The sequence below is a fragment of the Hoplias malabaricus genome, chromosome 9, assembly GCF_029633855.1.
Source record: "Hoplias malabaricus isolate fHopMal1 chromosome 9, fHopMal1.hap1, whole genome shotgun sequence".
Taxonomy (NCBI): Eukaryota; Metazoa; Chordata; class Actinopteri; order Characiformes; family Erythrinidae; genus Hoplias; species Hoplias malabaricus.
This window is the reverse complement of record NC_089808.1, coordinates 39277867-39300009: the sequence shown is the minus strand read 5'-3', so window position 1 is coordinate 39300009 and position 22143 is coordinate 39277867. Positions and strand designations below refer to the sequence as shown.

Here is a 22143-nt window from a genome sequence, read left to right as displayed (position 1 = left end):
GTGACTGTGTGAGTGACTGGGTGACTGTGTGAGTGATTGGGTGACTGTGTGAGTGACTGGGTGAGTGTGTGAGTGACTGGGTGACTGTGTGAGTGATTGGGTGACTGTTTGAGTGATTGGGTGACTGTGTGAGTGACTGGGTGACTGTGTGACTGTGTGAGTGACTGGGTGACTGTGTGAGTGATTGGGTGACTGTGTGAGTGATTGGGTGACTGTGTGAGTGACTGGGTGACTGTGTGAGTGACTGGGTGACTGTGTGAGTGATTGGGTGACTGTGTGAGTGACTGGGTGACTGTGTGAGTGACTGGGTGACTGTGTGAGTTACTGGGTGACTGTGTGAGTGACTGGGTGACTGTGTGAGTGTGTGAGTGACTGGGTGACTGTGTGAGTGACTGGGTGAGTATGTATGAAGTTGTTAGTAGTGTGGGGAGATGGTAACAGCTATTGTCTCTGTTTACAGGTGAAGGATCTCACCAACTGCAGCGACATCGAAAGGTAAGTTTGAAGGTTAAAGTTATAAAAATTAATGAATTATATTGTGAGACTGGTCTCTGACTTCTGCACTTTTCAAAACGTCTTTGAGAGTAATAAGAACATACGTGGGTCTCTCTCTCTCTCTCTCTCTCTCTCTCTCTCTCTCTCTCACACACACACACACACTCTCTCTCTCTCTCTCTCTCTCTCTCTCTCTCTCTCTCTCTCTCTCTCTCTCTCTCTCTCTCTGGTGGGTGGCAGTGGTCCAGGACGGTGATTACATTGCTGTGTGGTTAGAGGTCAGCTCCCAGGACTTTAATCATAATCAAACTTATATCGTTTAAAGTGCTGCCTCCTCTCCGTCTCCAAACCCCACCCCTGAGACTGTCAACATCCCCCACCCCACACCTCCCCCCCTCCCCTCTCGTTCTCCTCCACCGCAGTCCCTGTTTAATCTGGCATGAGGGAGCTGTCCGTGGTCCTGAATCCATTCTCATGAATTTCATTGTGAAAACTCTCTCTGTCTCTTGTCCTCTCTGCCTGGGTTTAGATCACCATCAGGTCAGGAGCTCCCTCAGAGTTAGGCGTCTTGCCCAAGGACACTTATCTTTATTACAATCCATCAGTGGTTCTGCTGAGTCTTGGTTTTTTATTGTGTTTCTGTTGAGTCTTAGTTTCTAAATGTGTTTCTGTTGAGTCTTGGTTTCTCACTGTGTTTCTTTTGTTTCTCAATGTGTTTCTGTTGAGTCTCAGTTTCTCACTGTATCTCTGTTGTTTCTCATTGTGTTTCTGTTGAGTTTTGGTTTCTCACTGTGTTTCTGTTGAGTTTTGGTTTCTCACTGTTTCTGTTGAGTCTCGGTTTCTCAATGTGTTTCTGTTGAGTCTCAGTTTCTCACTGTATTTCTTTTGTTTCTCATTGTGTTTCTGTTGAGTTTTGGTTTCTCACTGTGCTTCTGTCGTTTCTCACTGTGTTTCTGTTGAGTTTTGGTTTCTCACTGTTTCTGTTGAGTCTCAGTTTCTCACTGTATTTCTGTTGTTTCTCATTGTGTTTCTGTTGAGTTTTGGTTTCTCACTGTGTTTCTGTTGAGTTTTGGTTTCTCACTGTTTCTGTTGAGTCTCGGTTTCTCACTGTATTTCTGTTGTTTCACATTGTGTTTCTGTTGAGTTTTGGTTTCTCACTGTGTTTCTGTTGAGTATTGGTTTCTTACTGTGCCTCTGGTTTTTCTCACTGTGTTTCTGTTGAGTTTTGGTTTCTCACTGTTTCTGTTGAGTTTTGGTTTCTCACTGTGCTTCAGTTGTTTCTCAATGTGTTTCTGTTGAGTCTCAGTTTCTCACTGTGCTTCAATTGTTTCTCAATGTGTTTCTGTTGAGTATTGGTTTCTCACTGCTTCTGTTGAGTCTCGGTTTGTCACTGTATTTCTGTTGTTTCTCAATGTGTTTTTGTTGTTTCTCAATGTGTTTCTGTTGAGTCTCGGTTTATCAATGTATTTCTGTTGTTTCTCACTGTGTTTGTGTTGTTTCTCACTGTATTTCTGTTGAGTCTTGGTTTCTCACTGTGCTTCTGTTGTTTCTCACTGTGTTTCTGTTGAGTCTCGGTTCCTTGAGAGAGTGTTGCTTTGTTCACCCAGGGTTAACCCTGAGCTCAGGTGGAAAGATGGTGGACACTGTATCTTGTGTCTCCTGCTACTCAGATGGATATTCCCTTTGTCTCCTCCTGAGTGTCAGTGGAGGTCTCAGTTTCGTCTCCCTCTGGACTCAGTGCTGATATGATAACACTCCTGTTTATCTGCAGCTGAACTAAAGATAGAGCTCCACAGTTTCTCACCTGCGCTCAGGACTGTCTCGAGTTTGCTGCTGGACACAAGCGCCTCATGTCTCCATTCCGTCTCATGCTTTTTGTCCCCAGTTGTCTTGGGGGCCATCTATGAGTAACTGAAATCAGAGGAAAAATATCCCAGTGTAACCCTGGCTTTAAAAACACAGCGGACAGTCGACAGGACCGTTTCTCTCTGAGAACAAGTGAGCAGTCCCACAAAGGCAGACTTGTGTGATAACAGACAGTGGGGAAGCGTAGCTCCGTTGAGCCGCCAGTCGAGTCAATAGAGCCCTCTGCTTATTCAAACGCGCTAATCCCAGCCTCATAAAGGACACTTATTAGACCCGGCCCGGCCACATTAGAGCTCCCTGTCACGTCGGGATAATGGGCCCGAGCACAAGATGAGTGCCGTTTCTCAACCCTTTTAAACACAGAGGAAGGTTTGTGTCCTTCTCCAGAGGCTAGTGGCCAACCTCCTGCTGGACACGAGGCTGCCCTTGTTACAGGGGCTGTGGGTCTTTACAAACGGGGCACTGTGAGGGTGCCTTTAGCCTCGGAGCTGGGTTTCCTCAGTCCACGCCAAAGCCAAGAATGACCCAGTTCTGGTTCTCGTAGCCGTGAAGCTGACACCTTACACAATGAGGCTGAAGTTCATTAGGAAGCAGGTCCTACGACAGTGATTACAGCTGTTCTTAAGAACCACGTCTGACACAGAGCCTGTAATATGGGGCAGACTTGTGGTCAGGAATAGCCTGTGTGTTTAAGCACTGGGGGGGATTTTCCGTGCCCCCTTTTCCTGCGGTGTCTGGTGGAAGGAAGTATACGTCATGGATCTGTTTAAATGTCACAGCAGCCGTTTTTACCCATCGATCCCCTGCAGCAGTGTGTTAACGCTGAGATCCATATCGACATGTTTCCATAGATTTGACTCAGAGGCTTTACATCCGTGTCACACCAATATGATCAGGGGCTACTCAGCTCAGTCCCCCACTCCCACTCCCAGCAGTGTGTTTTTTTCATTTGTGCTGGAATTAGCACAACTCTGTAAAGTCCAGACAGTAATATCTGTGTTTAAAACAAAGAAAATGAGGAGTGAGACCTGTTTTCCAAAAGATAACGTGAGCCTTGTGTGGGCATTGTGGTGGTTTTAAGGTGGATCTGAGAATTCCACTAAGAGGCTGGCGAGTAGCAGCAGTATTGGCCTTGTAAACCGACCCGTTTTAAGGTGGAACTGAGAATTCCACTAAGAGGCTGGCGAGTAGCAGCAGTATTGGCCTTGTAAACCGACCCGTTTTAAGGTGAAACTGAGAATTCCACTAAGAGGCTGGCGAGTAGCAGCAGTATTAGCCTTGTAAACTGACCCGTTTTAAGGTGGAACTGAGAATTCCACTAAGAGGCTGGCGAGTAGCAGCAGTATTGGCCTTGTAAACCGACCCGTTTTAAGGTGGAACTGAGAATTCCACTAAGAGGCTGGCGAGTAGCAGCAGTATTGGCCTTGTAAACCGACCCGTTTTAAGGTGGAACTGAGAATTCCACTAAGAGGCTGGCGAGTAGCAGCAGTATTAGCCTTGTAAACCGACCCGTTTTAAGGTGGAACTGAGAATTCCACTAAGAGGCTGGCGAGTAGCAGCAGTATTGGCCTTGTAAACCGACCCGTTTTAAGGTGGAAATGAGAATTCCACTAAGAGGCTGGCGAGTAGCAGCAGTATTAGCCTTGTAAACCAACCTGTTTTAAGGTGGAACTGAGAATTCCACTAAGAGGCTGGCGAGTAGCAGCAGTATTGGCCTTGAATTAGAAAATTAGAAGATGTATGCTCTCTAAAGAAGTCATTTAAGGTGGATGGGGAAAAAAATCAGTTACGAAGTGGAACTGAGGGACACCTCAGTTAATTTTCTTACTGAGTGAACGCAGTTCCACTGCTCCAGCTCATCTCACTGACACTTGGCAGTGATTGAGATGACCTCGGGCTCATGTGCAGCTGCACCATGGTGCTCTGCTGTCTTTGACAATTATACAAACGCCAAAGAGTGAGTCTTATAGTTGCTGATTGATCTTGTGTGTGTTTCCTAAGCAGCATGGAACACCGGAACTGTGTTCTCTAGAGTTGAGGAGTTCCGTCCAACACCCTCCACTGCGTCTTTATGGTGGTGTTGGTGTGGTGCTCCATCCTGGACCACAGCTGCACCTTCATCCCTCCCTGAGAGGGGCCTCTGGGGCGATTAGCGTGCTGAAAGGAATGAATCTCCTCGGCTGATTGAGTTTCACTCCGTCATTAACAGCGATGAAGACCGACACCTCTCCGTCGATGGAGTGCCTCTCATTTCCTGAGCGCTCAAAACACAAAGGAAATCTCACCCAGTCTCCCCCAGCCTCAGCGTTGGAGTTCGGAGCGAGACAAACGAGCTGGCTAAGTGAAAGTGGCACGCCGATATTTCATTATCATTCACGATTCTGAGAGAAATGGACTGTAGTCACTCAACGCACCTCACAAACGCTTGCTTTAATTTGATTGTGAACGGACCACACTGGAGGACACACACACACACACCAATTAAAGTTAGGTGTAGTCCATCAAACCAAAACGCCTGACCTTAAACACGTATTTTTAAAGGGTTTATGACCAATGTCCTAGGATTAAGCCTAGTCCTGGGCCACAAAGCATTTGGAACTGTGTTCTTCACTGAAAGAAGGATCTAGTCCAGGACTAGGTTTAATCCCTGTCTGGGAAAACACCCCTGAGTTACTTTAAAACACGTTAAAGCAACAGTATGTACGGTTCCTACCTTAAAATCCCAGCTTGAAAGTCATTGTGATGCTCCACTGAGCTGTAACAGGGAGAACAGAGCCTCTGGCCTCACTTCTCTAGGCTCAGCACTGCAGAAACCACACTATGTAAATTTGTGAGGACCACCTTTCCTCCCTCCCCACCCTCCGGCGCAATTTCAGGACAGTGCTGTAAGAGTGAACCCAACTGCTGTAGGTGGAGCCCATGAGCAAAAAGTTAAAGGAGCAGAACTAAGCGTCCAGAACCAACGTCTTACCAACGGTTGCCATCGGATCCTCACAGCAATGTTCCAGCAGCAGGTGATACCCACTCCGTACAGACCTTCCTCGTGGCCCTGATGAACAGACCGGTCGCGATAGCCGTATTATGTGGTCGATACGTTCTGCACCAGAAAGTATTGTGATCAACGATATTATTGTCATTTTAAAATTATATTATGCCACTGATATAACGATGATATAAAATAATAATAATGCATTTACAGCCCTTTAAAGAGCAATGAACTACTGAAAACGCAGTTAAGAATATTCAAACATTGGAAATAAATAAATAATAGATTAAGATTTTAAGGAAACTGATATAATGGCCCCAGAGAGCAGGGAAAAGCACAGAGTGGTTAAATTAGTGTCGTTCATACTTAAGTAAACAGTCACATCAGTGAATGCAGTGAACGATACTGAGGTCAGCGAAATGTATTAAGGGAACGTCCATATCTTGTTCGATAAGTGGATAATGTGGTTATTGTGACAGGCCTATTGATGAATGGAGCTGAATTCGAGCTGCGCTTTATGAGACACGTCGTTATGACCGTGTCCAGAGGGAGGGACAGTCCTGGGGACAGAGACAGAGTGTCCTGTCTCGATTTAGAGAAAGGAAAATGAAGGACTCATCAGCAGTTACTGCACACACAGGGGCTACAAAGAGAGCAGATGTGGGAGACGTAAAAGAGGGGCTTTCAAAACCGTCGCCCCGTCTTTGTCTCTTTGTTTCTTGGCCCAAATCGAAGCTTATTTCTCTCTCTCTCTCTCTCTCTCTCTGTCTCTCTCTGTCTCTCTCTCTCTCTCTCTGTCTCTCGTGGAACAGAGCTGAATTGATTCTCTGAAACATAATCATATTACTCTTCTCTCCCACCGAGAGACAAGCTGCTGTTAGGACGATTGCATCTCGGCCGCAGAGCTGCCGTTAGCCGCAGAATTTTTAATTATCACCTGGAAGCCAATCTCTTATTCCTCCCCTCGGCTCACCGTGGACTCGGGGCAGCGTCGCACGCGTACGGCCCTCGGAGCAGAAGGAGGCGGCATGTTCGTCCTCGCAGAGGGGTCTGAGCGTGGGTCGCTGCAGCCAAAACACTGGAGCAGAGATGAGCACATGAACACTGAGCACCAGGCACAGACTGAGGGCTGGAGTCTGGGAACAGACAGTGTGTAGTGGCCCTAGTGCGAGTGTAAATCAGAGCTGGCGCAGGGGCAGGAGTGGGGCTAGAGGGTGTAACACCACCAAGCACCGGGTTGTGTTCTCTGCAGTGGTGAGGCTATAGTGCACTAGGTTAGTTTGGGTGTTTGGAGCGGTGAATGATCTGAGGGACTCCATCAAATCCTCACAGGAATGTTCTGACATCTAAAAGACTGCAGAAGATGTGTTTCCACAAGTGTGAGGTTGTGACAGGGTGAACGTGTATGATTGTCGATAGGTGTGAGGTTGTGACAGGGTGAATCTGTTTACTGGTCCATGGGTGTGAGTTTGTGACAGGGTGAATGTGTTTGGTGGTCCACAGGTGTGACATTGTGACAGGGTGAATGTGTTTGATGGTCCACAGGTGTGACATTGTGACAGGGTGAACATGTTTGATTGTCCATAGGTGTGAGGTTGTGACAGGGTGAATATGTTTACTGGTCCACGGGTGTGAGTTTGTGACAGGGTGAATGTGTTTGATGGTCCACAGGTGTGACATTGTGACAGGGTGAATGTGTTTGATGGTCCACAGGTGTGAGTTTGTGACAGGGTGAACATGTTTGATTGTCCATAGGTGTGAGGTTGTGACAGGGTGAATGTGTTTACTGGTCCACGGGTGTGAGTTTGTGACAGGGTGAATGTGTTTAATGGTCCACAGGTGTGAGTTTGTGAGAGGGTGAATGTGTTTAATGGTCCGCAGGTGTGAGTTTGTGACAAGGTGAATGTGTTTAATGGTCCACAATTGTGGGTTTGTGACATGGTGAATGTGTTTAATGGTCCACAATTGTGGGTTTGTGACATGGTGAATGTGTTTAATGGTCCACAGGTGTGAGGTTGTGACAGGGTGAATGTGTTTGATGGTCCACAAGTGTGAGTTTGTGACAGGGTGAATGTGTTTAATGGTCCTCAGGTGTGAAGTTGTGACAGGGTGAATTTGTTTAATAGTCCACAGGTGTGAGGTTGTGACAGGGTGAATGTTTTTGATGGTCCACAGGTGTAACCGTGTGACAGGGTGAATGGGTTTAATGGTCCACAGGTGTGAATTTGTGAGAGGGTGAATGTGTTTAATGGTCCACAGGTTTGAGGTTGTGACAGGGTGAATGTGTTTAATGGTCCACAGGTGTGAGGTTGTGACAGGGAGAATGTGTTTAATGGTCCACAGGTGTAACCGTGTGACAGGGTGAATGTGTTTAATGGTCCACAAGTGTGAGGTTGTGACAGGGTGAATGTGTTTAATGGTCCACAGGTGTGAGTTTGTGACAGGGTGAATGTGTTTAATGGTCCGCAGGTTTGAGGTTGTGACAGGGTGAATGTGTTTAATGGTCCACAGGTGTGAATTTGTGAGAGGGTGAATGTGTTTAATGGTCCACAGGTTTGAGGTTGTGACAGGGTGAATGTGTTTAATGGTCCACAGGTGTGAGGTTGTGACAGGGTGAATGTGTTTAATGGTCCACAGGTGTAACCGTGTGACAGGGTGAATGTGTTTAATGGTCCACAGGTGTGAATTTGTGAGAGGGTGAATGTGTTTAATGGTCCGCAGGTGTGAGTTTGTGACAGGGTGAATGTGTTTAATGGTCCACAGGTGTGAGGGTGAATGTGTTTAATGGTCCACAGGTGTGAGTTTGTGACAGGGTGAATGTGTTTAATGGTCCACAGGTGTGAGTTTGTGACAGGGTGAATGTGTTTAATGGTCCACAGGTGTGAGGGTGAATGTGTTTAATGGTCCACAGGTGTGAGTTTGTGACAGGGTGAATGTGTTTAATGGTCCGCAGGTGTGAGTTTGTGACAGGGTGAATGTGTTTAATGGTCCACAGGTGTGAGGGTGAATGTGTTTAATGGTCCACAGGTGTGAGTTTGTGACAGGGTGAATGTGTTTAATGGTCCACAGGTGTGAGGGTGAATGTGTTTAATGGTCCACAGGTGTGAGGTTGTGACAGGGTGAACGTGTTTTAAAGTCCACAGTTAGTGTTCTCCTCAGAGTGTGTTGAGCTCTGACCATGTTGCAACAGCAGACGTGTGAAAGGAGTTCTGTGTGAAACTTGTCAAAGTAAGAGCACTTGTTTTTGAATGTTTTGCCTTCTTTTTTTATTATTATCGATATCAATTTTAAAGAATAGTTTGGGAGCCCTCTCTGGCCCCCTCTGCCCTGCAGGCATCGCTCATCCGTGAACTAAATGAATGTTGAAGACTCTTTGCAGTAATTATGCAGAAAGAGGTTTCTGAGGCGCTGTTGTTTTGAGATGTTGGATCGGGGGTGTGTGGAGGGGTGGGGGGTGGTGATTCGCTCATGAGCATGGAGGGTCAGTGCTGAATCCTGAATGGCCTCAGTCTGTGGTTAATGGGAGCAGAGACCTGGCCGCTGGGAAGCGTGGGAAGCTAAGGCCGCTTTAATTGCGTCCGGATCTTGGAATAAAGCCGGGCTTCGGCCTGTTGGATAGCCGTCGGATGACCAGCAGACCGCGGCAGACAGAACCGCCCGAGTCCGACCTGCTGAATGATGTTGTGTCCCGATATTAAGGGCTAATGGGTCCAGAAGAGCACCTCCTGGACCCTCCTCACTGTTTAAGAATGCGTCCAGTGGCTCTCCCTCTATCTCCCACTCCTCCTAATTACCAGCATTAGATTAGAGATCAGCCGCCTCCTGCATCTGAAGTGGAGACACTGTCTCGCTCATGATCTCTCTCTCCTTCTCTCTCTCTCTCTCTCTCTCTCTCTCTCTCTCTCTCTCTCTCCTTCTCTCTCTCTCTATCTCTCTCTTCTTCTCTCTCTCTCTCTCTCCCTCTATCTCCCCCTCTCTTTCCATCTCTTTCTTTCCCTCTCTTTCTCCCTCTCTCTCTCTCTCTCCCTCTTTCCCTCTCTCTCTCTCTCTCTCTCCCTCTCTCTCTCTCTCTCTCTCTCTCTCTCTCTCTCTCTCTCTCCTTCTCTCTCTCTCTCTCTCCCTCTATCTCCCCCTCTCTTTCCATCTCTTTCTTTCCCTCTCTTTCTCCCTCTCTCTCTCTCTCTCTCTCTCTCTCTCCCTCTTTCCCTCTCTCTCTCTCTCTCTCTCTCTCTCTCTCTCTCTCCCTCTCTCTCTTCTTCTCTCTCTCTCTCTCTCCCTCTATCTCCCCCTCTCTTTCCATCTCTTTCTTTCCCTCTCTTTCTCCCTCTCTCTCTCTCTCTCTCTCCCTCTCTCTCTCTCTCTCTCTCTCTCTCTCTCTCTCTCCCCCCCCCCCCCTCTCTCTCTCTCTCTCTCCCTCAGTAGCTTTAAAACTGCACCTAACACTAGATGCTGGAACATTGCTGTGAGGGTTTGATAGTATTTAGCCATCATTGATGTGAGCAGGTGCAAACTCTACTCCCGACTCTTCCCAAAGTTTTCAGTGGAGCTCCACTACACTAGCCCCGCCCCCCCACCCTCAAGCCCACACTTGGCATTAAAGGTAATGATAATTAGCTCAGCGTATATACTGCCTTTCACAAACTCATGGACACTTTACCATCATCGAGAGGAAAAATAAAGACACAACGAAGACAAACAAAGGTTTTGAGCAGAGATCTGAAATGAGACGAGAGGAAAATTGTAGAGATGTGTAGAAGCCGGACCGTGTAGAGCCTTAAAATCTATATTGTTTTTAATCCCAGACTCAACAGGAAGCCAATGAATTACAACAGTAATAAATATGTTGACCTTAGGCTCATGTGCAGCTGCTTTAAGGGTGGTACACGCGGTGTGTGCTCAGCTGTACATCTGTATCCACAAAGCACTTAAAGGAGTGTTGTCCACAAACATGTTTGGACATACGGTGTACACATGGCAGTATATATTTATCCTTCTGCAGGCCATAAACATATCGGCTCCATCTCTTTATCCCACAGGCGTTCCCAGGAAACGTGTGAGGCCATATGGACCGCCGCTTGGCCCCCTTCTGATGTAAATAAATCTTGAATTCAAGCAGGAGAGTGACCTTGCAGAGGAGCAGGGACAGAAATACATCATCCAGATCACAGGCTGGTGGGAGAGGACCTGTAATGAATTCTGCTGTAGTGTTTATGGGCCTACGCTCTCTGTCCAAAAGTTTATAGACACCTCTTATTATTGAAGAGTATGGCAGGTTGCACACACACACACACACACACACTCTATGTATTTTACCTATAGTGTTACACGTATAAATGGCCAGAAATTAATTGCCGCCATGAGCCTAAGGTCACCATGCCCTATATGTGACCTTAGGTAAATGTGATTTGTGAGTGAGGACTAAAATCCGTATAGATTGTGTCACATTAATAAAGATGCTTTATTAGGAGTCTTGCCCATGGACTCTTAACTGAGCCTGGTGTTCCAACCTGAACTTGGAATCCGACCCCAGTCTTGCACTGTTCCTGTATCTGGTGTATAGCCCCCCCAAATTCTAAATAAGCGTCCCCAAACTTTTGACTTCATACCTGACTTCCAAGGGGTCGCTAGGTTACGGTTCCTCCCCCCTGTGAAACTTGCGCAGCACTGTTACTCTCAGGGAGCCATCCAGCTCCCTTCTGGCCGCACCCTTGACAAGGACTCTCACCTGCGGCCGCTCAGAGACTCTGCGGCTCTGCTTCTCCAAACTCCTGTGTTGGAGCAGGTCGTTTATCTTCTCCAAGATCTCTTTAGCTTTGTTCTTAAGGTTCTGACCCCTGCATGGGCTCTCCTGGTAACAGTTGAGCTCCTAGTTAAACTACTCTAAATACACTAAGTTCATCACACAAAGCCGGGCACTGAGACATGCCCAAGGAAAGGTAAGAGAGCAGTAGCTGACGGAGGTTAAGAAGGTTGCCCGTCCCCCCCACAGTTGTCCAGCCGTCTCATTAAAGCCATGGACGTGTAGCTTATAGAGCATCGTGTCTAGCCTTTGTGGGTCATCTTCCTCGTTATTCTGTGCTGGTCTTTCCTCGTAATGATGGGGTAATGATGTCCAGGCTGTAGGTGGTGTTTCCTAACTCCACACACAAGCCACTGCTCTGTCAGCATCTCCTCAACCACCGCACCTTTAGTTTTAACGCTTGCAGCAATCTCCGATGTCTTTTAAGCATGTGTTTACGCTTGTATCCGGAGTCTCTCGGTCCAGACTGAAGCAGAAGACCACCCACTGTTGTATTTTGGCTTGGGTTTTCTCAGCGTTCTGTCCCATTAGGCACTGAACCACAAGTCACATCTTTGCCAGCAATAACTGTGATGCTTTCTGAGTCATGGCTCTAACTGAAACACTAAGCCAGATTAAAACACTACACACACACACACACACACACACACACACACACACACACAGAACCCACAAGCTTCAGTTAGAATAGAAAACAGCCCAAATTGTAAGGGCTTATTGGTCTACAACACCAACACAACATACACAGAACCTCACAGAGTGAGTTAGAACAGAGAGCAGCATGGGTTCCCAAGGCTTATTGATCTAGAACCTTGGATACAACACAAAAACAGAACCCAGGAGCTGTGGTGCGAGCAGAGAAGGGCGTGGCTCAGAAAGGTGTGTGGAGTTATTGGCCACAAAGGTAGATTCTATATGTCACTTGTTCTCCTCATGTTCTTAGGTTCTGTGTTTAATGGGTTAAAGTTAGCGCTGAGAGAACCAGAGGCGAAACATAATTGGGGGTTGTCTTGTCCTAGGGACGATTCCAAGTACCCCCCCTCGCCCCACACCCCGACCCTAAAAGAGGGCAGTGGTTGCTGTAGTGTCTGAGATAGTTGTGATGGCATTAACTGCAGCCTTCTCCAGATCCTGGTTCAGAAGTGAGTCTAAAAAGGTGTGGGATGCCTGGCCCGAGATGTGTCCGTCCTGAATGGTCCTGCTCTTGCTGCAGAGGTGCTTGCGCTGCTCACTCGGCCTCACAAACACAGTTGGCTCAATATGGTAAATGAGGCTTGTCGTTCTGAACGCCGCTGACACAGACAACCTCATTTCCCGCCTCGCTGGTGGCCCGCAGGCAAATGTCCCCCATTCTGATTGGGCTAATGCGTGGTCCTCGCCTGGGAAAGAGCCTGCACTGGAATTACCCACGCTGCCAGGGTGTAGAGTGTTTAATACAGGAGTATTTGCAGTGAGACGCATTATCTTAAGACACTGTCTGCAATAACAGTGAAGCTGTGTGAGGAGAATGGGGAGACTAGGATTTTAAACCACAATAAAATATTTTCTGACCATTCAGGGTTCAGTGATTCAAACCATTTACACCAAATGTCCCGACATCTACAGACACCACATTTACATTTACAGTGGGAGAGACAGTGGGAGACACCGAGAGACAGTGGAAGACAGGGAGGGACAGTAGGAGACACTGAGAGACAGGGAGGGACCCTGAGAGACAGTGAGAGATACTGAGCGACAGTGGGAGAAACTGAAAGACACTGAGAGACAGTTTGAGACACTATGAGACAGTGAGAGACACTGAGAGACAGTGGGAGACACTGAGAGACAGTGGGACACAGGGAGGGAAAGTAGGAGACACCGAGAGACAGTGAAAGACAATGGGAGACACTGAAAGACAGCGAGAGACACTGAGAGACAGTGAGAGACACTGAGAGATGGTGGAAAACACTGAGAAACAGTGGGAGACACAGACACTGGGAGACACTGAAAGACAGTGAGAGACACTGAGAGACAGTGGGAGACATGGATGGACAGTAGGAGACACGGAGAGACAGTGAGAGACACTGAGAGACAGTGGGAGACACTGAGAGAAAGTGGGAGACAAAGAAACAGTGGGAGACACTGAGAGGCAGTTTGAGAGACTAAGAGACAGTGGGAGATGCTGAGAGACAGTGGGAGACACTGAGGAACATTCAGAGACACTGAGAGATGGTGGGAGACACTGAGGAACAGTCAGAGGCACTGAGAAACAGTGGGAGACACTGAGAGACAGTGGGAGACAGGGAGGGACAGTAGGAGACACTGAGAAACAGTGGGAGACACTAAGAGACAGTGAGAGACACAGAGACAGTGGGAGACACTGAGCAACAATGAGAGACAGGGAGGGACAGTAGGAGACACTGAGATACAGTGAGAAACAGTGTAGGTCTCTGATGTCGAGGCAGTGAGGGACGGTGAGAAACCGTGACCGTTTAGCATGCTCTTGATTGGACGGTGAGAAACCGTGACCATTTAGGATGCAGTCGATTGGATGCTAAGAAACCTTGATCGTTTAGGACGCTGAGAAACCATGAGCGCCATCCAATACCATGAGGATGAGTTGGAGTGGTGTTTGAGACCCTACTTCTTAATCAGTATCTGAGAGAATTAATGCTCTCAGGGCTGCCATCAGATTCTAGGAGAATAGGGGCCGTTACCGTAGCAATGAGGTGTCAGACTCCCTACGATCGGCCCAGTATTTGGGGAGACAGTGGACGAGCAGATGTCTGTAGCCTATGGACCTTTCCTTTCGACATCACACCAGGGCCAGATGTTCCAGCAACACCTGTTCACATCTGCATTCACTGGGTGGTGCCTGTCCCAGCTCGGAAATGAAAGCACATTATGCGTCATCATTCACGAAGCCTCGTTCTGGAGATAGGGCACCCTACTATGGATACGGATACGGACACGGATACAGATTATTGACATTTATTCCACTGCTCAGAACAGTGCATGTAGATCATATTTAAGCTGCGAGAACAGGCACGCATGAGCAGGCGCGCGGTTCCTGCAATCAGCCCAAGGGTCACTTTAAAAAAGAGGCTGCTTTGCATTCACAGCGCTGGGCTCCCGCTGCTGCACGCGCAGAGAGTGAACCTAGGCTGATAAAGAAACAGAGCTCGGCCACAAGGTGCATTACATCACCGGCTACATTACATCAATCATGCTAATCCTCCGCTTCCTCCAGAAAGAAGCCCAGCCGGAGCCAGGCTCCCGGGCACATCTCCGAGGCCGAGTGGAGGATTTGATAAGGAGGGATGGGGAGGGGGAGGGGAGACGAGCCGCTCACGCAATTGTTTCTTTGATGAAATTTCCTCCAAACTGTTTGCAATTCAGCCGGTAAACAGATAAGCGTTCCCAGGTAAGAGCCGCCTTTTTCTTCTCCCGGACGTTCGGGCGGAATGCTGATTTGTTTTCAAGTGGAATTTGCACGCCTCCAATTGCATGGATGTTTACTTTCGTGGAGCAAACAGAAAAGGCCGTCAGACACGGCCCTCCCTACATCCACCGGGTCTCGGTTTGGAGCGAGACACGTGATGGATTCACAAACAAAGGAAGGAGACATCGTTGATTACAGATATCTCTTCTATCGTGACACAAACCAACCGGCAAAAAAAACGCTTGAAAAGACTTTACAAACCTGGCCTGACTTCTAAACACGACTGAGATTTGAGACTGAAAGGTGAAAGACGTCTGGAAACGTCCCTCTTTGTCTAAAATGTGCTGAAAAGTAAAGTGTTCCGAAGAAAGACATCATCCTTGGGCTCTACTTCAACCAGATCACAACAAAACAGAGGCTGTGCCAAACCCGTTTTCAAATCTGATGGATGAATCTGCGCGGTAGAGACCAGAGTAAGACACGCCTTTTCATTTGGGTAGATCCGCCTCTTCTCACCAAGTTCAGAGTCAGACACGCCTCCTTTTACGTTCCACCTTAAACAGTGCATTTTTTTCTTTTCCTGGGCCACACTGTAATCTCCGCCCCAGAGATGACAGAAAAGTTGTATCATTTAAGGTGGAATTTATCATTTTACCTGGGGTCTACGTAGCAAATTTGCCTCCATTTAAAGTGGAAAGAAAAGTTCTGTAGGAGCCAGAATGTAGCAGCATTTAAGGTAGAACTGAAAGTTATGCCAATGTCAGAATATAATTGTGGCACTGTTTAAATTGGAATGAAAAGTTGGTAAATGACAGTAACTGCTGCAGGTTTTAAGGTGGAAATGGGAGTTCTAATAAGAAGTTAACTTCATTCAGAGCTTTTAAAGCTGAGTCCAGGTACAGGTGGATCAGACACAGCAGTGCTGCTGGAGTTTTTAAACCCTGTGTCCACTCTCTGTCCACTCTGTGAGACACTCCTCCCTCGTTGGTCCACCTTGTAGATGTAAAGTCAGAGACAGTAGCTCGTCTGTCGCTGCACAGTGTGTGTCGGTCATTTGAACTTGTCTGAGAGGCTCATGAAGTTGTTATGACTGCTGCCGTTAGTTTAGCATCTGGCCCCTGATCGTTTCTCAAGATCACCTTACACCAGTCCGAATGGCTTTGTTCTTTCATTCCCACCTGGGATCATTGCCCGGACGGGAGCGGATGGCTTTGTTTTCATCTTAAACTCTTCACTCTGCTGACACTGTCGGAAAAATTGTAGACGCTGTAAAAACATTTGTGACCATACTTTTCCTACAACTACAGAGCTGTCACACTGGGAGCAGTTCTAACGACTGCAGTTAAAACAAGTGAAAGATTACTCAACAACACTTTTATTATAATTTTCCGTTCCGCCTTAAATGATGCAGCAGTTACACTGTAGTATAACAGAGTCTGCTGCCATTTAAGGTGGAACAGATTGTGCTTGCTGTTAGCTTCACATGTGCAAGCTCCACATTCAATTATTATATTCCACATTAAATTATGGAATAGTTCCACACCATTTAAGGTGGAATGAGGAATTCAAGTAAGTAGCCAGAATGTGGCTCCTGCGTTTTGAGTCCTATTGGTTGGGAGCTGATTGCACCAAATGGAAACCATTTATTTTTTAATCCATACTTCCACTCATTCATCTTCTGTAAGGACTTGATTCTGATCATGATTCGGGTCGTGGGGGTCCAGAGTCGACCTGGAAACAGTGAGTGTGAAATGAAAAACACACCAGGGACCAACTTGACCCTCTCTCTAGTGCAGACCAGAATGGACAGAGGTGGGCATGAGAACATTTTGCAGGAGGTGAGTGTCAGCCCAGCTCTATTCTCACTATTACAGCTCAGTGATTTTGAAGCTGTAATTTTAAGATAAAAACACTACCTAGCGTTGCTTTAAATCAGCTGAATTCACTGGTAATAGAAGTCTGTCCATGAACCTTTTCCCATTCGGCAGCGAAAGAAATGCATTCTGAAAGACTAGCGCGGTAGACCACGATGAGACAAGTTGAGTAGCAGCACGTTTAGGTTCCTAATTACCTCCTAATAGGACGCGGCTATTGATCACCATGAGGGTGCATTGATTAGGAGGATTTTTTTAAAACGAGGTGTCTAGAGTCTGACTCTAGCGCCAAGATCCAGGTGCACCTCCCCTCCCCGGAACGGTCACTCTGATCCCCCCTCTTTCCAAGAGCAGGAGCCATCGATTTTGCAGAAACAACAACGTGTGTACGTGCACGTCCAGATGGCGGATGCTATTGGCAAAGCGCTTGTTTTTATCAGACGCTCTCATGGCAACTTCCTCAGACTGTGAGAGTTAACGGAGAGCGATACTGATCTCGTTAATGGCTTCAGATGAAGCCAGAGCTCAATTAGAGCCAGAACAATCTGGATCTGGGGATTGCACCACCCACATAAGATCTGGAACATACAACATCTCAGCGGAACTTAAATAAAACACAGATTGGTGAATAAGGCCGCTGTTTAGCACCTGAACGTTTTGTCGGACAGTTCAAGCTATGGACATTTATATGAAGTCCACCCTTCCTTTGGCCCCGAAAAAGCGCCCCCACTCTTCAGGGAGGGCTTTCCATGGGATTTGAAAAAGTGTCTCCAGGAACTGGTGTCCATTTGGTGAAAAGGGTAGAGACTAGGTCATGGATGTTGGACGTTCAGCTTGTACCAAAAGTGTTCAGTGTAGGGGTGTGTCTAAAGGGTAGACCCTGATGTGTTACTGCTCCCCCCTCCAATCCCTGAAATAAGACCCCCACCCCATACATACTTTCAATTGGCTGCCTGATTTGAAATGGCACAGAATCACACTTCCCTGTGTTTCATGAGGTTTATAATTTATATTGTGTGACCATACGTCCTCATTTTCCTCGACATATCCTCTTTTTGAGATATGAAAAATGCAGATGGCTGGGATTCTGAAATCATGCAAGTGTGGAGTTTTCTTGGAGTTTTATTTGTTTTCATTTCAGGGTTTGCGTCTACTGTCAACACACATTGTGTGTGTGTGTATTTATACAGCTTTAAACATGTATGCCTTCACACCGCTGCTATTGGTCTACTATCTGCATCTACGTACATCAGCCATTGGTCAAATTTCTTCATGCCACAGCCGACGGACCACAGCCTAAAAACACCTTACAATAGAAATGGAAATAAACACACATCAGTTTGACTTTACCCAACTTTTTTACTGATGCATTCATTTATATTTTTAGATTAAAATGTGATACATATTATTATATTAAGTAATACATTAAGGTTTTTGTTTACTTTGTTAACTATAATCTACATGTATTAATGTTCTTTCAATGTGGCATTCACAATTGTAATCAAAAAATGCTTAAAATTCAGAAGATGTTTCCTCACTATTTGCAGTCTATTTGAAAAAAAAAAAAAAGCAGCTCGGTCAGACAGGCTAGGCTTCATTTCTCTCTCTGGCCTTTGAAGAAAAACGTTGAGCCCTCCAAACTTTTTGACTTATTTTTGCTGTTTCAGATTCTTTAGGTAGGAACCCACTCTAAATCTGTGAGAGTGCTAACTGTCTTCCACCTGTCGGATCTGTTACTATCTTTCCAGGCTGAAGGGATGGATGAGATATAATCACAACCAGTTGCAAACAGGGCAGTGAATATTCCTCTGAATCCAGTTGCGGAGGTCAGCCAGCAGAAAGGGATGTGGAAAGGGCTGAGGGTTTGTGGACAGAGGGATCAATGTTTTTTTTTTTGTTTTTTTGTTTTTCCTGAGAGAAGGTAGAGGTCACAGTCCAGAGAACTGAGAGGTTGACGGACGAGTGTGCACCAGTGACCTGGAACTACATGACAGAGTGAAGGGGGCATGGGGGGGGGGGGGGGGTCCTCCACACTGGGGCAAAAAAAAAAAAGTGTATCTGATAATTGAAATCAACTTTAATGTAGTGGTATTTCTAATATTCCTCGTTATGAGATTAATTAATTATGTGAAACTATACACCATTCAATATACAGTGCATTATTTGGAGTCTGACCAGGGCACTCAAAAATACTACAATACACAGCAGTAAATAATGCACAACCAATGGACCCTAGTGGATAGTAGATACCCAGAATACACTGCCATGTTTGGTAAAAAGTAATGTCTAAAATAATTCACTGCTCTCTTGAATCTAGTTCCCTATTATAGTGCACTATATAATGAGTGATATAGGGAATAGAGAGCAAACCATTTCAAAGGCAGTGTAAATTTCAAGCTCCAAATTTCAAGGGTTGTGTCAGGAGGTTGTATCTGATGTAAAACCTGTGCCAAATGGATTGGGTCATTGGGTTCATGGGTGATCTGCCTTGGCGAGTTTTTGTGGGAGGAAGGTAGACAAAAGTGGAGAAAGATAATGCACAAAACAGTCAAAACAATCTGCCAATGCAGCCAGACCCAAACACAGGCCCCCACGGCCCTGGAGCTGTGCAGCAGGTACACCACCCGCCACACCTGTGCTGTAGGGACATCATTTCATCTGAAAAATTTGCATAAAAGAAGTAAAATATCTGGAAATTACTAATATAATCTTATAATATTCTTATAACAGACTCAGAAAAAGATCTATTAGACATGTCCACTATATTTAAGATCATTTACTGAATAAGACATGAAATGAAGTGTGAAGCTCTGAACACCTGGTCTTGTGTAAACAATTTTAAACACAAATTAACACAATGGTTATTATTTTCCCCATTTTTATCATTCCCCAACCATTATCCTAATCTGTTTCCATGTTGTGGTTTTTCTGATCGTTGTCCACTGTTGCCATGGAGATTGTTAGCCTAGCAGAGGCTAGCAGTGTTTGTGTTAAATCAAGCAGCAAATAAACACAATACAGGACATATTTTTACTTTTCACATTTATAAAGAGAAGAGAAAGTGCAGTGCAGATCCCAAGCCACTTTACAAAAGACTGAATGGGTTTGATGGGTTTATTTAAGGCGGATTTTGAAGGTGGGTTTCTAAAGGATGATGGTAAACCAAGAACCACTCGGGAACTGTATGAATGTGTCCACTAGACCCACATTTATTTCATAAAACTAAAAACAGCAGCAGTTTATTTTTATTCATGTCTTTAACATACAATCCTTCCTCATCTGTTTTTGTGTCATGGTTGTCTCAAATATAATTATAATAATAATTATTATTATTATTTTGGTTCCTGATTTTCTTCCAGAGTTGGAGTCTAGGAGGTGCTAGAAGTTTTTTTTTCTTTTTTTTTCCCCAAGCTGTAGAATGGAATGGATAATTTTCTGTTAATGCATATTACAGGCGGCTTTACAGAGGGTTTTAAGGGTTTTCTTGGTTTAATTAAAGTGGATTGTTAAGGTGGATGCTTTTTTTATGATTTTTAACTAGAGGAGGACATGTTAATCAGAGAACTGTCTGGAGCTGTGGGCATGTGTCGATTAGAGCTAATTTAATTTGTTTTAATCAATGCGTATGTTTAAAAAATGGCAGTAGTGCCAGATTGGATAGATTTTCATTCAGATTTATAGCATTAACATTTCTGTTTAATCTGTTTCCCTTGTGAAACTGACGGGTAACTGACGTAATGCGTTTAAGGTTGTGCTACATAGTAATATATGGTTGAGCCATATAATGGTAATACTGTACACCGGGGAATCTAAAAAATATGAACGGTACTTCAAATTGAGGACGTGTCCAGGAGGATGCACTGTGAGAATTCACTGAAAATGGGTGGGTTTAAAATCACAAGCTTGGTTGCCCACCGCAGTTGGGAGTTTAGTGCTGTTTCTGTGTTTAAAGAGAGAAGAAGGAAGCTGAAAACAGACAAAAGCAGTCCCTCCACCCGAGTTTCTGCTGACAGATACTAGGCTTATCCTCTAAACCCGTGTGATTTGAGCCTCAGTTGCCTGGAGCACGGTCTGCGCTGTGGTGTTTAGCCAGTTAGCTCACTTATCTAAACGGAACTGGCCAGTTATGCTTCTAAACAATGCAGATTCACTTATTTATCACATCATTTCATTTATGCATCGGAACAACTTGGAAAACCGGTCATTTGCCTTTGTGCTCACAGATATGAGCATGCTCAGTGCAGCCCAACAGGTCTCTGTTAATATTATAATGTGTTAATATTTTGAGACGTCATTACGGTATGAAAAACATAGACACTGCCCATCCCTGGTGCTCTACCCGAGCTATAAGTGTTTAAACCCTACATCTCTAACACCGTGTGGATATACTGTAACAGAGGCTGCCGTTAGGGCCTCGGTTTTCAAACGAATGAGCACTTGTGTATGTTCCCAGTCTCTGCGGCTTATCCACCCAGCCCCTGCAGCTTGGCGTTGACAGGAAGGACGGCTGTAAACTGTGACTGACTGCAGGAAGAATCCCGACAGAGCCAGGAGCTCAGTTTTGATCACAGAAGGAATACATTACCAGACACTGTCCCTTTCTCTAAGCCTCGCTGTCCCACTTTCATATTAAGTGATAGTCTGCCTCTATTTGTGTGCTCTGCTGATTCCCATGGCTCCAAACTACAACCAGTGTGCATCCAGCTGGGAATGAACTGAAAAGACCTCCTGTTTTTGTCCTAAACTTTGTAGACGTTAATGACAGCTGATCCACTGCACACACATGCTCTAAAGCAGCTGCACATGAGCCTCACGCCCCCATGAATAGTGTCAAATGTGGGCTAGAGAGGCGTAAATCCCTCTGCCATTGTGCTGTGGAGTGACACAGCGGGAGTGGTGTAAAGCATGCTGCCATTTAGTTGATTCTAATTGCTCATGGGTGCCCCCTAGTGGCTCTGACTCCTGGGCACGCAGGCGTAAAATGGAAGAGGCAGTGGAGCAGAGGTGTATAAGGAATGTAAAAGCATTTGCTGCACTAATGAGACATGACGGCGCGGGAGTGTTTGGCCGGAGCTACGGGCCTGTCATGCTTTGCCGCGTTATGTACCTACCTTCCCTTTGATTAGAGGGGTATTTTTAGGCCTGAGGAACACAAGGGCCAAGCCTTAATGAATGCGACCTTTCTTCCTCTGTGACAGGAGAGAAATCGACTGGACGGCGGGCAGCCTTCTCCGGGGCAGCTCTTTGTTCCTGCCCTCTGGGGATCAGGAGCGCAGTCCAGTGCTGAACACTAATATAGGGCTCTGTAACATCTGTGCTCAAATAGAGACAGGGACACTCACATGCAAATGCTTGGCTACATGTTCTGCCCATTTTAGTACCTTTAGACTGCTGTTACAGATCTAGAAAGGCTTTAAACCGAACATTGGAACATTGCTATGAGGATTTGATAGCAGCTGTGAGCATTAGTGAGGTCAAGCATGGACTTTTGTTGTTGTTTTTGTTGTTTTGGCTGCTCTTGGTAAGTAATCCGACAGTGGATTAACCAGTCAATCCGGCACAGGTTTTACAGCATGGGCCCTCCCTGCCACGACGTGTGTTCTCTGAAGTGATGGAGCTTCTAGAGCTAATCATCCAACACCAGTACCTCACCTCACCTCACTCATGTTTAAGTGGCTGCCATCAGATCATCACAGCAATG

General features: G+C 46.0%; 1 protein-coding gene across 1 annotated transcript in view; it reads left to right on the top strand.

The window, feature by feature from the left end:
* The window catches only part of tnr (tenascin R (restrictin, janusin)), a 241289-nt gene that overhangs the window by 48462 nt on the left and 170684 nt on the right, over positions 1-22143 (top strand). Inside the window, exon 2 of the mRNA XM_066681136.1 lies at positions 461-495. The gene's annotated coding sequence lies outside the window, so the exon portion shown is untranslated. The remainder of the gene's footprint in view (positions 1-460; positions 496-22143) is intronic.